The sequence below is a fragment of the Medicago sativa genome, chromosome 7 (genome assembly GCF_051527215.1).
Source record: "Medicago sativa cultivar Bolivia chromosome 7, Bolivia_mono, whole genome shotgun sequence".
Lineage (NCBI taxonomy): Eukaryota > Viridiplantae > Streptophyta > Magnoliopsida > Fabales > Fabaceae > Medicago > Medicago sativa.
Window position 1 is genome coordinate 58,810,524 of NC_140755.1, and position 14,079 is coordinate 58,824,602.

At 33.2% G+C, this 14,079-nt stretch overlaps 1 long non-coding RNA gene across 1 annotated transcript; it reads right to left on the minus strand.

The window, feature by feature from the left end:
• Positions 1-12,248: 12,248 nt before the first annotated feature.
• LOC146907192 (uncharacterized) lies at positions 12,249-13,552 on the minus strand. The gene is made up of 2 exons (XR_015019957.1): positions 13,206-13,552; positions 12,249-12,380 (listed from the first exon to the last, which is right to left on the minus strand). It is a non-coding gene; the product is annotated as an uncharacterized LOC146907192 (long non-coding RNA).
• Between the last annotated feature and the right edge of the window lie 527 nt (positions 13,553-14,079).

Genomic DNA, 14,079 nt, shown 5'->3' on the forward strand with positions numbered 1-14,079 from the left:
GCGTGGACACAAAACAGTGTGGTGGAGAACGTGGTTGTACAATTAGTACAAAGTACAATGTCAACGCTTTCGTCCAAATTGCAAGCACAAGCCTTCAAACACCTTTGAAATGACCGTTGCAATGTTCGACTAATTTTCTGCTATGTTTTCGAATCCAATAGACAGCTTTTGCAATGTAGATCCTTCAATCTTTGAATATTTTGCAAATCCAGTTGATCTTCAGCTTCTGGTGAAATGACTTCTGATGAGGCAGCTTCTGATGAAGCAACTTCTGCAGCTTCTGATGGTGCAGCTTCTGATGATGTGGCTTCTGGACCTCTTGTCTTCAGAAGCACTATTCTTCAGGAGCAGCTTTACTTCAGGAGCGGTATTTCTTCAGGAGCAGCTTTGCCTTCAGAATCATCTAAGCTTCATTTCCTTTGCTCTTTATTTGCTCATTCAGAACCAATGATGATGTAACTTTATAATTATGGTCCTGTACACTTGAACAAATATTAGCTAGTCCAATTTACAATTTTTAATACCTTGTTATCATCAAAACTCTTTAAGGTTCATTGTTAAACACATTTTGTTCCAACAGAGATGACATGTTCTTAATCGACACTAACCAATTTCTATGAATACCCTCTTCTTCCGACAAAGAAGTGAATAAATTATTGATTAAACAAATAAATCCCATTTACAATCAAATATCTTACATTAATATATAAAGAAAATAACTTTTTTCAGCTCTTTGGGGCTGACTTTTTCTCTTTCCAAAAATGCCTTCAATTTTCAATACAAATAACACATGTAACAAATAGATAAGAATAAATTTAAATATTAAAATAAAAGTGTAACTGTAATGTCCATACTAAATTTATCTAGAATATTTAGCATATGCGTTAAACTTAGTGCTGAATACATTAAATTACAACAGAAATTCTTTCGAATGCATATATATACATTACAAAGCTAGAGAATGCATAAACAAAGCTAGAGAATGGATGAACACACATTGAATGTCCAAATGATCAATTCAGTTCTTGGTGGAATGATAGACCACATGCAGACAACATTGAAACGCGCCGTTTCACATATATATACATAAAAAACATAAAGTTATAAAAAAAAATAGAATAGAAAGGACCGAGAACCTTCTTCAATTTTCCTTCTTATTCTAATTTTTCATATTACTTTCTCTTTCTTAATTTTTTTGTTCCAACACACACTACCTCACATTATTTCTCTCTCCCGTAACTCTCATACCCTTCTTCATTCTTTTTCTTCATTTGACAAACCCGTAAGTTCCATCACCAAATCAAACACCCACAAGGAAAAATTATACCTCTAGGCAAGCTCTTTCACAGTACAAGTGATTTTGGGTAAATTTTTGGAGTTGGAGTTAGTGCTCTAAGAGAAGGAGAAAAATACTCATCTATTGGAAGTTGCTCATTTAGACTCTATGAAGTAAAACTTTATGATTCATGGAATTTATAGTGGATATCTAGCTTGGATGAGTAGTGGAACTATTATAGATAGTAAAATTTTAGTCTTTCATGGGTCCCTTTCAAACTCTAAGTGTAACAAGTTGGGGGTTTTATCTTATTCTTTTATCTATTGGTAATGTGATCTTAAATAGGTTTTAACAAGAGCTGAAATCAATGTATGATGTTCAGTTTTGGTAAGAAGTGCTGTGGTGGTATGGGGAACACGCCCTTTGAACTTTTTTCTTCTCAATGATGCTCATGTTTAAAGTCATCAATATTATTATGGTCTCTATTTGAATTTATCTATGATTTATTGGGCAAATGGTTGAAATTGAGATTTGGTTGCATATATTATGACATGTGTTTTGGAGATATGGGAAATACGGTTTTGAAATATATGTTTTTGGAAACTTTCGATATTAATATGCACTTTATTTGAATTTGGATTTTACTTGCGATTTATAAAGTAGAGGGATTGAAATGGAGAATTTGATTGTATGTATTTTCATAGTAGTTTTGATATGTTGTGAAACGTGGTTTTGAAATATGCATTTTTGAAAGGATTCGGTATTAATTTGTATGCGACTTGGATTTGGATTTACTTATGATGATAAGTAGTAGATTTTCGATTGAGTTTTGATGAACGTATTTTGACATAAGTTTTGTGATGTTGCGAAATATGATTTTAAACGTGTATTTTAAGAATGGTGTTTTGAAAATTATGGTTATAATGACGACAACCTAGGTGCACCTAGTATGTGATTTCAATTAGGTAGAGTTACCCCGTTAGATGGAGTCGCCCCTATGGATAGGCCGCCATTAGGAGGAGAGGGCTATCAATGAGAGGTAAACTACCTAATTGAAAATGTTTTACTCTTGTTTTGAGTTGAGAGAAAAGAGCTATCCGTTAGATGGAGCCGCCCCTATGGAAAGGTCACCATTAGGAGGAGAGGGCTATCAACGAGATGGAGCTAGTTCTCGATTCACCCATTTTGATTATTTTTACTAAATTGAGTTGGCTATACTTTAAAAACATTTTGTTTTGAGTCGAAAGAAACGAGCTATCCGTTAGATGGAGCCGCCCCTATGGAAAGGCCACCATTAGGAGGAGAGGGCTATCAACGAGATGGAGCTAGTTCTCGATTCACCCATTTTGTTTATTTTCACTAAATGGAGTTTTCTGTATTTATTTTTGAAGCCTTCTATTATGATTTTCGGCAATATATTTTCTAAAGGGTTTTATTTTGATTTTCGGCAATTTATTTTTAAAGGCTTGTAAATTTATTTTCATGTCCTTACGATGTTGGACTTTTAGTTGAAGTATACCTATTTGATTGGAAATATTTACAAAGTGTGGATTTTCATGCGTATAAACGGTTGCGGATTATTAGAATTTTATACGGCTACTAGATTTGTAAATTGACATTAAATTTTGAGAAAAGAAAATAATCGTGCTCTTGTGTGTTTCCCTTCTAGTTGGTAGTGGTTGTTGTCTCTCACTAAGTCCTTGTGACTTACTCTTTTATTTTCTATTTTTTTCAGATTCCAAGTCAATTGTGTAGAAAGCTTCTAGCAGGATTAAAAATCTATCAATATCACTCTTTTGGTAGGTTTCCTATGTGTATAAATTAAATGGTCGATGTATCTGCAGCTATTGGTAGTCTAGAACTGTTTTGTTGAGTTGTACAAACATCTAGCTATGTTACTTTGAGATTCTGGCTGATAATACATGTTTATAGACAGGATTCATATCTTGGAAAATATTCAAAATACAGAGGATACTCTGTCGAAATTTCCGTGAATATCATTTGAATTGAAAATCGATTTGAAAATTGTTTAAATTATAGTTTGTCAAGTGTCGTCAATAGGCTTGCCGGACTAGGATGTTCTAGTTCGTGTGCAGGTCACGATTGTGAATTTTGGGTCGTGACAAAGTTGGTATCAGAGCTCGGTTGTAGGTCCTAATAACTGCAGACATAGAATGAAAATAGATTCTTGCTAGTAAATTGTGAACCGCGGCACCATTTACTTGCAAAAATTTATTTGCATTCTATGGTAGTGTCACTTGTTGTCCAATCTTATGATTACTTTTGGGTCTTTGAATTGTCTCACTTTGCTTGTCGTCTCGTCCTATTTTTGGTCAATTTTCTTTCATTTGGTGAGGATGCCACACAACACTAGAAGGGAAATTAGTTCGTTCTAGGTCTACTGCCTTACCTTAAGACCCTGGTCTAAGAGGTCATTGTTTAGGTCATACTAGTGGTCGATTTAAAGCAGATGATGGAGGTAGCGATGTTCACGTCAACGAACGTGACTTGGTTACATTAGTAGCTAATATTGTAGTGTCTATAGGAAGACGAACTTTGCAAATGTTATAGCAGCAACTTGTGTGGGTTTCTGTTGGGAAGAAGCTTGTTAATTTATAACAAACGAATTTTGATGGTCAACAAATAGTTAATTAGTGTGAGCAGTAGGCTACACATCAATCTAGAAGAATTGGGGTTGCTATAGCAATATTTATCTTACTTACACCCTTACCTTTTCTGATTCCAGTGGGCATAAGATCCACCACAATTCATCAATGATCTAAGGAGTTTATGAAGGACATTAAGATGCTCAATATGATTGGTTTGATACACTTACATGTGGAAAACAAAAGGGGAGGACATACGTTGGCATGGGGTGAGCTCCCTAGATATTTTATGGCTCATTGTCTTTTAGAAAGCATTTGAGATGAATTAACTCAGGAGTATGAAAGATCAGAACAAACGAAGGATATGTCAATTTCAGAGTATTAAAACCTATTTTATAGAGTTTCAAGGCACGATACTCACCCTATCATAGAAGAGATGTGTCTCAAGTGGTTCATTAGATAATTAAGGGAATGCTTAAATGGATTCGTGGTTAGATCTAATTGTGCTACTTTGCGGAGGTTTAAAGCTTAACACTTCAGATTAGGCAACGAAAGCTTAAGGGATTTAGTAAACAGGATTCTTGCAAGAAACAAGTTGAATGGCCATACAGTAATTATTATAATCGTTGTGTTGAAGTTATATTTCGGTCATTAGGGACAACAAATAGTAATATCACAAAAGGATGGATCCAGTAGATAAATTATTGGGCACTATGCAGGGTCATAGATTAGATCATGGATCATATATATATAATCCACTTTCCGTTAGAGTATTTTTGGTTCTGCAATAGTTGGTTCCACTATGGAAATTGTTTCAAAGATAGTAAATTGTGCTTTTAATATGGTCAAGTAGGTTCAAAAAAAAAACAAGGGATCGTTCTTGGCAGCTACAACACATCCATTAGCTAGTCTTGTATGAATACCGATAGCTTTAATATAGAATTTTCTTTATATAGGATTTGAGTATGAATTGGTTGTCTGTCCAGTAAGCCACCTTAGCCTATTATAACTAGGTAGTGTAAGTTGAGATATTGGGTAATCACTTTTATCCTTTTGAGGAAAATCTGGTTAGGTACCATATTATTTAACCTCAAGTTTAGGTTCCAACAAGTTATTGAAGAGAAGTTGTCAAGGATAATTGGTTTTGATTATGGATATACAAGTGAGTGAAGAAGAATCATAAAAAGTTCCAAAAACATTTGGGTTTCTTGATGTTATCCTGAAGAACTTCCTAGATTGTCACCTGATAGCGAGATTAGATTCTCTATAGACTTGGTTCCTACCACTCAACCCACATCCATATCTCTTTATTGAATGACCTAGAATAACTTACGTTGTTAAGGGACTGACCACAAGACTTTCTCAATTAGAGATTTATTGACCTAAGTTCGTTTCCTTGAGGATTAATGGTATTAATTATAAGTAAGGAAGATAGATAGATATGTGTGATTGTGTGTAGTTTATAGAAAAGTGAATAAGGTGATAGTTAGGAATACATATTATTTACCATGTATTTATTAGTTGTTTGACCAACTTCAAGAAGCTTAGTGTTTTCCAAGATTTATTGAAGTAGGGGTATCACTAGTTGGATATTAAGAGTGAACATACATCAAAGATAACTTTTTTTGCGCATGCTACGAGTATTGAAAAATTCTAGTTATACCTTATGGGCTGACAAATTCTCCAATAGTTTTTATGGATTTGATAAATCAGATTCTTATATCAGTTTGTGATATTATTCAATGATAATATTTTTGTTTATTCCAAGAGAAAAGAAAAGAAGGTCCCAAACTATCTTACACAAGATTTAAATATGGCAGTAGTAATTTTTGTCTTAAGATTTGGATGTATATCAATATAACGAGACTTGTTAGATTTATACCGATCAATAGAGTCATAAGTATACCTTTCAACAACGAGGTTTAAATTTAAGGCAAAGAAGTTGGATGGAGCTATCTTGAAATTTTTTTGGTTGCACGGACTTGTATCACCTTGGGAAGACAAATGTTGTTGTAGATACTTCAGGTAGGAAGTACATGGGTAGTCTTACTCATTTAGTCGAAATAAAGATGACTTATAATTAAAGGATTACAAGAACTTTTAGGATGTGGAATTAAATTTGAGCTTGATCATTCAAGGATATTATTGGTCATGTGTAAATTTGTTCCACCATAGTTTATGATATCAGGGAAACTTTAGTCAAGATTTAGACTTGGTAAAACTAGTAGATAATGTGTAGAACAATAAGATCTCTTAGCTGATTTTGATGGTGGTGTTACAGTTAAATCCTCAATTGTGTATTCCATAAGTTAGTGATTTAAGGAGAAAAATATTAGAGGAGTTTCATCATTCGTGTTATATCATCCATCTAGGTTTTATTAAGATGTATCAAGACTTACGAGAATTACCCTGGTGGGAAGGGATGAAGAGGGATGTAGCATGTTTTGTCTCTAAGTGCTCGGTGTGCTAGTAAGTAAAGGTGAGCACCAAAAGCCTGCAAGTTTACTTCAACTTGTTGAAATAGGTGAACTAAAGTGAGAATGCATTGCTATGGATTTTATTACAGATTTACCACTAACTCAAAAAGTTTAGGACTCGGTGTGGGAGATTATAGGCTGGTTGACCAGGTCTGCACATTTATTATCTATGAAAACTACTAGTAGTGCATCACAATATGCTAGAAATTATTTAGATGAGATTGTCACCTTGCATGGTGTGGTGTTCCCCATTATCTTAGACCGCAAAACTGAAATTATTGTTCAGCTTTTGAAGTCTTTCAAATATGAGTTGAAAACCCATTTGAATCTTAGTACAACTTAAGATTGATGGTCAATTTCTGAAAACTATTCAAAATGTAGAGGAAATGCTATGTGCTTCTGTTTCTTGATCTTAGAGGGAGTTGGGACCTATGTTTGCCTATGATGGAATTAAAATATATGGAGCTACCAATCTAGTAGTAAAGTGATACCTTTTTAAGCATTGTATAATAGGCGATGAATGTCTCATATAAGATTGTTTGAAGTTGAGGGTCTAAATTAGTGGGTCCAGAGGTTATTCAAGATGTCATTGCAAATGTTGGTTGATTTGAGATCATTTTGTGACAACTCGAAATAGGTAAAATCTTATTATGACGAGAGGCGTCGTCCCTTAGAGTTCACAGTGTGAGAACATGTACTCTTACAATTTTCACCAATGTAGGATGGTTTTGCAAACTTGAGCAAACTAGTTCAAGGTTTATTGAAACGTTTGAGATTTGGCAGTAGTTTGGACTTGTAGCTTACCACCCTGCACTTCCATTGGATTTCTCGAGAGCGCATATGCTCTTTTATATATTTGTGCTTTAGAAGTACCTTATACCTTTATCATGAGATCGTCATGAAAATGTACCATTGGGAAAGAATTTATCTTACACCAATCATGGGATAAAGAAAGTGAGATGTTTATGTGCAGAGCCTGACCGATGCTTATTTGATACCAAGGACAACAGTGGTTAAAATTCGAGGACGAATTTTCTTAAGGGGGGAAGAATGAAACGCACCGAGAACCTTCTTCAATTTTCGTTCTTATTCTAATTTTTCATATTACTTTCTCTCTCTTCATTTTTTTGTTCCAACACACACTACCTCACATTATTTCTCTCTCCCGTAACTCTCATACCCATCTTCATTCTTTTTTCTTCATATGACAAACCCTTAAGTTCCATCACCAAATCAAACACCCACAAGGAAAAATTATACCTCTAGGCAAGCTCTTTCACAGTACAAGTGATTTTGGGTAAATTTTTGGAGTTGGAGTTAGTGCTCTAAGAGAAGGAGAAAAATACCCATCTATTGGAAGTTGCTCATTTAGACTCTATGAGGTAAAACTTTATGATTCATGGAATTTATAGTGGATATCTAGCTTGGATGAGTAGTGGAACTATTATAGATAGTAAAATTTTAGTCTTTCATGAGTCCCTTTCAAACTCTAAGTGTAACAAGTTGGGGGTTTTATCTTATTCTTTTATCTATTGGTAATGTGATCTTAAATAGGTTTTAACAAGAGCTGAAATCAATGTATGATGTTCAGTTTCGGTGAGAAGTGATGTGGTGGTTATTCGGAAAGGCATTGCTAGGAATGGAGTTGACTCGTCATATTAGTGAGTTGATAACGATTATTGTTGCATATTTGCACTATTAATATTATTGATATTTTGATAATTTTGTATGTTAAAGTGTTTATAAAAATGGGGAACACACCCTTTGAACTTTTTTCTTCTCAATGATGCTCATGTTTAAAGTCATCAATATTATTATGGTCTCTATTTGAATTTATCTATGATTTATTGGGCAAATGGTTGAAATTGAGATTTGGTTGCATATATTATGAGATGTGTTTTGGAGATATGGGAAATACGGTTTTGAAATATATGTTTTTGGAAACTTTTGATATTAATATGCGCTTTATTTGAATTTGGATTTTACTTGCGATTTATAAAGTAGAGGGATTGAAATGGAGAATTTGATTGTATGTATTTTCATAGTAGTTTTGATATGTTGTGAAATGTGGTTTTGAAATATGCGTTTTTGAAAGGATTCGATATTAATTTGTATGCGACTTGGATTTGGATTTACTTATGATGATAAGAAGTAGATTTTCGATTGAGTTTTGATGAACGTATTTTGACATAAGTTTTGTGATGTTGCGAAATATGATTTTAAACGTGTATTTTAAGAATGGTGTTTTGAAAATTATGGTTATAATGACGACAACCTAGGTGCACCTAGTATGTGATTTCAATTAGGTAGAGTTACCCCGTTAGATGGAACCGCCCCTATGGATAGGCCGCCATTAGGAGGAGAGGGCTATCAATGAGAGGTAAACTACCTAATTGAAAATGTTTTACTCTTGTTTTGAGTCGAGAGAAAAGAGTTATCCGTTAGATGGAGCCGCCCCTATGGAAAGGCCACCATTAGGAGGAGAGGGCCATCAACGAGATGGAGCTAGTTCTCGATTCACCCATTTTGATTATTTTTACTAAATTGAGTTGGCTATACTTTAAAAACATTTTGTTTTGAGTCGAGAGAAAAGAGCTATCCGTTAGATGGAGCCGCCCCTATGGAAAGGCCACCATTAGGAGGAGAGGGCTATCAACGAGATGGAGCTAGTTCTCGATTCACCCATTTTGTTTATTTTCACTAAATGGAGTTTTCTGTATTTAATTTTGAAGCCTTCTATTATGATTTTCGGCAATATATTTTCTAAAGGCTTTTATTTTGATTTTCGGCAATTTATTTTTAAAGGCTTGTAAATTTATTTTCATGTCCTTACGATGTCGGACTTTTAGTTGAAGTATACCTATTTGATTGGAAATATTTTCAAAGTGTGGATTTTCATGCGTATAAACGGTTGCGGATTATTAGAATTTTATACGGCTACTAGATTTGTAAATTGACATTAAATTTTGAGAAAAGAAAATAATCGTGCTCTTGTGTGTTTCCCTTCTAGTTGGTAGTGGTTGTTGTCTCTCACTAAGTCCCTGTGACTAACTCTTTTATTTTCTATTTTTTTTTCCAGATTCCAAGTCAATTGTGTAGAAAGCTTCTAGTAGGATTAAATATCTATCAATATCACTCTTTTGGTAGGTTTCCTATGTGTATAAATTGAATGGTCGATGTATCTGCAGCTATTGATAGTCTAGAACTGTTTTGTTGAGTTGTACAAACATCTAGCTATGTTACTTTGAGATTCTGGCTGATAATACATGTTTATAGACAGGATTCATATCTTGGAAAATATTCAAAATACAGAGGATACTCTGTCGAAATTTCAGTGAATATCATTTGAATTGAAAATCGATTTGAAAATTGTTTAAATTATAGTTTGTCAAGTGTCGTCAATAGGCTTGCCGGACTAGGATGATCTAGTTCGTGCGCCGGTCACGATTGTGAATTTTGGGTCATGACAAACATAGCTCGAACAAGTGACATGCATGATATTTGCAATACACTCCTGAACAAACTCAAAAACATAGAGAATATGTTGCTTAACCCTACACCTAATATCATCAAAATTGTATTGTCTCCTAACACTAACACCACACCAGTTCACTTCACTGGTAGTGCACATGCTGCAAAAGATGACATATCAAACATTATAGTTATGATCTCTTCTCAAGAAGACAATGAATTAAACTTACCCAAGAAAACACCTAAACAAACTGAAAATGATGTACCTTACCATGATTTTGGTTTAGCTCAGAAGAAATCCAATGGGAAATCTTTTGTTGTTGCGAATAATTTCATTGGGCTAATAGTCGTGGAAGTTATCCATCTAAGTATAACATTCTTAACAAAATTATTTGTTTTATATAGTACTTACTGTGTTGCTATTAACTTTTAATTTATACTATGGCAACAAAAACAACAAATCACAAGTTAAAACATGGATTGCATGGTTGATAGAAAACTGTTTTTTGTGCCTTCACCTAAAATCAACACATTTTAGGTGCCTAAAATAGAGAAAATTACTTGTTCGTGTCCACAAGTCAGTTTAAAAAATAAGGTGAACCAAACTCATGATGTGTGGACCAACTTTAGCAATATAAACACAACATGTCACATTTTGTCAAAGGTTAAAACAATAAAAATATGCATTACTGTTATTATTATTATTATTTACTAAAACTAATAATATATAAGCTTTTCATTGTAGTTCATAAAATACATGAATAAACCTAACAAAAGTATAATCAACTTAGGGAACCATTGTTCAAAGTTCATGACTATGAAAGCTTAAGGAAAATTTTCAATCTTTGTGTCCTTCAGTTATTGTTGATGAAAAGGTTATGCATATGATAGTAGTTTTTAAATTTATATGTTAATTTATATTTGTGTATAAATCTGCATTGTATTATTTATTTCCAGTAGGTAGTGCATATGATGAGCATGAAAATCAACTGAACTCGAAAACATATCTCATCACCAACAAAGTGGGCACTTCCACCAGCGTTTATGGTAGTTTTTAAATTTAATATCACAATGAATAATGTGTATTTACAAAATTTTAGTTAACTTAACTGTACACTATTTGTGGTTTGTTAGAAAGTTGTCAACATGGAAAATACAACAGATGATATTGTCAACGAGTTTGCTGATTTTTGGATGCGACCCTTTGAATATCTAAAACATGTATGATTACTTTACAGTTAAGAGTAAAATATTTCATATCATTTATTCATAAAACAAACCTTTAAAATTTTAATTATTTAATTAATTCCGCAAACATATGTACGAATTGAGGATTGTTGTTGCTTATGGTACCTTAAGGTTACCCCTATTGAAGAAAAAATGTTATATCACATTGATCCTTACTTTGAGAAGTTGGATATCTATCCTAGACAAGACACCATTCAAAATATGGTATTTGTTGGTCCAGTCATAGTACATAACTACAATTCAACTTGTATATGACAAATTTTATGTTCAAAATAATTTCATACAATGGTAGTCCATAACACAAATGTCTCAATCTCCTAATTTTCATACTAAATTCATAGCTGATAAACTCAATGAAGATATGTAGTCTCTTTCTTATCTAATGGGTCAATTATGGACTGATTTTTGGTAATTTTTGTAACTACTTTTTATTGTAAGCAACACATTATTGCTAATATATTAACATTGTATAACATTAGAATAACAACCACATTCAATTGTTTATGTGTTGGACTGGATGGACCAGAAAGATACATTAAATAACATTTGACCCTCTTAATACAAATTTGACTTTTTTTGACAATGACCTAATTCTAAATCATATTCACTACAATAATTTGAAGAAAAAAGAATCATAAGGATGATGTTGACAATGAGTCTACTACTTGGTGACCACAATTTTCTGAAAAGCAAGTTGGAAGATGTTGTTGCAAAAGCTTGACATACCAAACGTTTTGCCTAGTTGGAAGAACAATAGTTGGAAGGACATTCTTGTGGAAGACTTTGCAAACTATCATCTTGTGTTCATGTTTACTTTAATATTTCTCTAATTTAATTTGTCTAGTTGATTTAAATTAGTGTCGTTTGTTTATTTTGAATTATCACTTAATGATGTGGTTTCACAGTGGTTTGTCTTGAATTCTATTGCAACTATTAGCATTGGATGTATTTTGTGAATCAATTGTAACATATGCCCTACTATGTTAACCACACTTTTTGTATTAGTGACGTACTTATCTGCCTTAATGAACTTGTTTTACCATTCATTGTGGAAATCAAATAAACAAAATCAAATAGACAATTGCAGAATTTTTGTCATCAACAATTACAAAATGAAAATTGATATATAAATTTTCTCACCGTTTTCAAAAGACACATGATAGTCCAGTGTAGCAATGACACATCATAATTGTCTCTTTGAAGGTTAAGACATTGCCCTGGTTACATGAGATTTACAAAAGGCACTTATGTTAAATTTAATCTGCATCCATAGGTACTGAATCCATAGGTGCTAAATCAGATCTGCAAAAGACACTTATGTTGTTAAATTTGATTTTGTCAAACAAATTTAACACAATGATTATCTTAAAAATGCCCCACAATCAAAACCTAAGCACCACTAAGACTTTTAAATAAAATAGCTATGACGTACACTTATGCTAAGTCCAAATGAGACTGTTATTATGCAGGAATATTAATTACAAGATTGAAAGGAAAATTCCCCTAATTTAATACAAGTTAAGTTTCATGACTAACAACGGAACCAAAACAAACGAAATCAACTATTGACTTCAAATCACACACATCATGACTTCAAACACATCCATGATAATTGCACCACTTGTGAACAACAGGACACCCACTACTTGTAACCTTACTACTAGAAAATAATTTTATGTCTATAATTAACCCCTCCACCTGTTTTCTCCCATTCCTCTTCAATCCTCTTCTTATTGTCACATTTTCTCCCATTCCTCTCAATCATTTACTGATTGCCACATATAATGTACTATGGCTTATTGAATCATCTTACTCTAACCTTTACCGATGTATAATTATTGCTCCTAGCAACAAACAAAGCTCCAGACATATTTTATCTTCCAATGCAATATATAAAATTAATAAAGGCACATTATTTACTTCAATTATGTTTTGGAATTAAAGTAAGATTACACAAACAAATTGTGAAAAACATATTTAACCATCATCCATCAACATCTTTATGAGACACAAACATTCTAAGACCAGAAAATAAATAAATACAAAAATTTACAGTAAAAGGTAAAAAAAGACATGACAAATCTAATAATTACATTCTTCGTGGAAAATTGCGAATGAATCACTTACATTAATAAGACATCATAACAAAATCAGGAGGACAACGAATGTACGATTTCGTCTCTGCCATTTATGCCTTTCCAACATCTTTTAGATGTTATAGGTGAACTGTGTGGTTTATAGACGTGGGTTGTAGATAATGGGTTTATCTCTACCTAACTTGATGTCTTGTACAAAAGGGATTAGGGTTTTCGAATATCACCAATGATGTGTGAAAGATATAGGATGAACGAATTGAGAATAAAGGGTTTCTGAAAATGGTGAGAGGAAGAAGATGACACATTCATGACATAGTTCGGGTATGGGTGATGAAGTTCAAAGAGAGACAAACGAAGAAGGAAGGAGACAAAGAGGGAGGAAAATGATTATGGACATAGATTTTTTGGTTATATGGAAGGGCATAACAATACTCACATGTACCGCACATAATTTTCGATATGTAGATGATAAAAAAACATGGACAACCGGTGCACCTTTTTTTTCGGGGATTATAGTAGGGGGAGACAACAAATTAATATTAGTAAAAAGTATCCATCAATTTTGTAACTGATTTTCTTCATCGAAGAACCTTACTAATTATCTTTAGTGGAGTAATGCTAGGGACACTCTCTTTTCAACACTCTCTTTAACACACACTCTCTTATTGGATGAAACTAATGTATGTTCCACTACTTTTAGTGGAACCCATTTTCAATGTGTGAGATCCACCTTGATTTAAGCCAATAATGAAGTGAATGTTTGAGAGAGTGTTGAAAAGAGAGTGTTGCTAGCACTACTCATCTTTAGTGATATATCTCATCTAAATCACACCTTTTCTATTCAAAAGCTCCAATCTAAGGCTTTGTTTTAATGAAGTTGAATTTAGTTTCACTCAAATCAATTG